A 3,945-nucleotide genomic window follows, 5' to 3' on the forward strand; every position below is an offset into this window, starting at 1 on the left:
AATATCTCTCTTTGTTCAACAATATGATTTCCTCCTTCCCTATAAATGGCACTGCACACCTTGCAACTAAATATTTAAAAAAATCACGATTTCATTTCACAGAGAACTTTGTTATCTCTTTAATGTTGGATTACATCATTTTTATTATTCTTATACATCCTCTTTTGAAAACAAAAGGAAAGTATATTCTTCAAATAGTTGGGCCTTTTATTTAGAAATTGGTGGTTGTAATCATTGTTTTCTCCTTTACATCAATCATCTTTTTTTTTCAAGAATATATCCCCCTTCAAGGACAACATTTGTGTGATCTCTTCATCTTTTTCATTGATCTCTTCAATCTCATTTTGATAACCACAAATGATCTAATTTGATTCCACTATGTTAATTTAAAACTAGATAATGATTCTAAGTTGTTATAGAAAACACATAAAAACCTTGTTTTATTAAATTTAGAAGAATGTTTTACAAGTTGATGCGTGAATATAGATCTATTTGATTATAGTAATTCATCTTCTCCTTAATTAAAAAATGTGCTTGAAATAAAATGAGGAGGATTATTTATAGAGATAATGACCATTAACAATAGACAATAAATTGGACAAGGTTTTCCATAGCACTAGCATGGAAAAATCATGACACCTAATTTAAGAATCATAAATTGAGAATCTTAAAATAATCACTAGACATGCGTTGTGCCAGTTCCATGTGCATCACATCTTATCATAAAGAACATAGCACCATCTAAAGTAGAATGGACCAAATATGTGTTCATCGATGTCCAAAACTAGTATTGTAACTACTATAGTATGATGCAACTTATGGTATGGTGATAACAATTGTTAAAGTTTGGCATACCCTTATAGATTACATTTCTATGGTGTTTTTTAATTGTAAGTTTAAACAAAACTATTTCTTATGAAACTTTCAATTACATTCAAAAGTTAAATAATTATAATTAATAATTACAAATCAATTATAATTACAATTTGTTTTTTTATTAAAACTATTTATATCCATCCTTTGAATATTTCTTAACACTTGTTCACCATCATTTTGACAATCTTATAATTTTCCAGGGTTCAAGACCAATAAGAATAAACACATTAGAATGCCCCTAAGATAGTATACTTGTCAAATTACATTAAAAATCTATTTTCAAATCATTGAGATTTAACCCTTTTACATAGATTATCATTTTTATAAGATTATTGACTTGACTCAAATAATTTAATCATTTTACATAGATTATGATGTTTATATCACTATTGAATGGGCCTTGATAAACTTGCAAGACTTGAAGGAATTGATCTTAATTGCAAAGCACTTGTAAGTATAATTACAATTGATGACTATGAATTGACAATTAGGTAAAATTACCTAGTGCCTCCCATGTGTAGAAAAAACGCTTGAGTGAAGTCTGCACACTGCCATATTCGACCCACTTAGAATTTTCAACTTGTTTTAATTAGAACAGTAAAATTAAAACGCTACAATGGCTTTCTTTGTCTCATTAATCAACGATCTTTCAAAATTCCTATTAGTCGTGCATGTCCACTTTCAGAGTAGATGGATATTTTGAATTCATTATAACGTTTCTTCATTCATCATATTTAAAATGCTACAATGACTTTCTCTATCTCATTAATCAATGATCTTTCAAAATTCCTATTAGTCGTGCATGTCCACTTTCATAGTAGATGGATATTTTGAAATCATTATAGCATTTCTTTGTTCATCATATTTAAAATGCTACAATGACTTTCTCTATCTCATTAATCAATGATCTTTCAAAATTCCTATTAGTCGTGCATGTCCACTTTCAGAGTAGATGGATATTTTGAAATCATTATAGCGTTTCTTCGTTCATCATATTAAAAATGCTACAATGACTTTCTCTGTCTCATTAATCAACAATCTTTCAAAATTCCTATTAGTCGTGCATGTCCACTTTCAAAGTAGAAGGATATTTTGAAATCATTATAGCGTTTCTTTGTTCATCATATTTAAAACGCTACAATGACTTTCTCTGTCTCATTAAACAACTATCTTTCAAAATTCCTATTAGTCGTGCATGTCCACTTTCAGAGCAGATGGATATTTTGAAATCATTATAGCATTTCTTCGTTCATCATATTTAAAATGCTACAATGACTTTCTCTATCTCATTAATCAACGATCTTTCAAAATTCCTATTAGTCGTGCATGTCCACTTTAAGAGTAGATGGATATTTTGAAATCATTATAGCATTTCTTCGTTCATCATATTGAAAATGCTACAATGACTTTCTCTGTCTCATTAATCAACGATCTTTCAAAATTCCTATTAGTCGTGCATGTCCACTTTTAGAGTAGATGGATATTTTGAAATCATTATAGCGTTTCTTTGTTCATCATATTTAAAATGCTACAATGACTTTCTTTGTCTCATTAATCAATGACCTTTCAAAATTTTTATTAGTCGTGCATGTCCACTTTCAGAGTAGATGGATATTTTGAAATCATTATAGCGTTTCTTTGTTCATCATATTTAAAACGCTACAATGACTTTCTCTGTCTCATTAATCAATGATCTTTCAAAATTCTTATTAGTCGTGCACGTCCACTTTCAGAGATGGATATTTTGAAATCATTATAGCGTTTCTTCGTTCATCATATTTAAAACGCTACAATGACTTTCTCTGTCTCATTAATCAACGATCTTTCAAAATTCCCTATCTCATTAATCAACGATCTTTCAAAATTCCTATTAGTCGTGCATGTCCACTTTCAGAGTAGATGGATATTTTGAAATCATTATAGCATTTCTTCGTTCATCATATTGCCCAATTGCCCAAAGTATTTCATACAGACAAAGTTTAGCTTGTCGTGATATCCTTCTTGGATTGCGAAACCCATCGAGTTGAACAAAGAAACGCTGAAATTCTTTGCTAGATATTGAAAATTCCCATACAAATGATTCAAATTGTCAATGTGACTGCTAACCAAATGATAGAAAATCAAGGCTGCACACTGTAATGACTTTGACTTTGTGCAAATTCATGGATCTCACTGTCATTCTATTGCTCACTTTCTTCTCTACTGACGCCTCATTCTCTTATCATTCCGCAGTCACTGTCATTGAGGTACAAAGTTTTGAACTTATTAATTCTTTTATGCCTTCCCCCTTACTATTACGTAATACTTAATAATTGTTTAACTATAAATATATTATCATTATTACATAAATTATATATTAAATATAATTTAAACTAGCTTATCTAATTTTATAAGAATACAAATAAAGTATGGCGAAAGATATCATATTTGTTCGTTGTTTCATTGAAAATTTATTATATTATTATTTTTTAATCAATATTAAATTATTATTATATTATGATATTATAATTAATACTAGTATTCACACCTTGTGTGCAATGGGTATGCCGAATAGCCATGGAAGGTAAATTAGAGAAAATTTTGGTCTATTTTTTGCATATATTTGTGCAACATATATCTCAATGGAGAAGTGATAGCTTCAAATCAACTATGCATCCACTTACAAGGACCCAAATATGCTTGAAGCAAAAACCTCTGAATTGGGAAGACAATTAGGCTCCTTTACCAATAGGCTCATATCACATTTGCAATAGGGAGAGAAAGAGAGATAGAGAAGGGAAGAGAAAGAGAGAGATAAGGAGATAGGTATAGAGAGGTAGATAGAGATAGTGACACAAATGGAGATAGGGACACAAATGGAGATGGAGATGGAGAAGGTAGAGGGATGTTGAGAAAAGGAAAGGAAGAGATAAAGAGAAAAGAGAGAGGGATAGATAGAGATAAAAGAGATAAATATATAAAGATGGAGGCTAGGGGAGAAAATGAGAGAAGGATAGGTACAAAGATAAAGATAGAGATATGAAGTGATATAGAGAGAGGTAGAGAGATATATATATAGGGGTAAAGAGA

Source organism: Cryptomeria japonica, chromosome 10 (assembly GCF_030272615.1).
Source record: "Cryptomeria japonica chromosome 10, Sugi_1.0, whole genome shotgun sequence".
Taxonomy (NCBI): domain Eukaryota; kingdom Viridiplantae; phylum Streptophyta; class Pinopsida; order Cupressales; family Cupressaceae; genus Cryptomeria; species Cryptomeria japonica.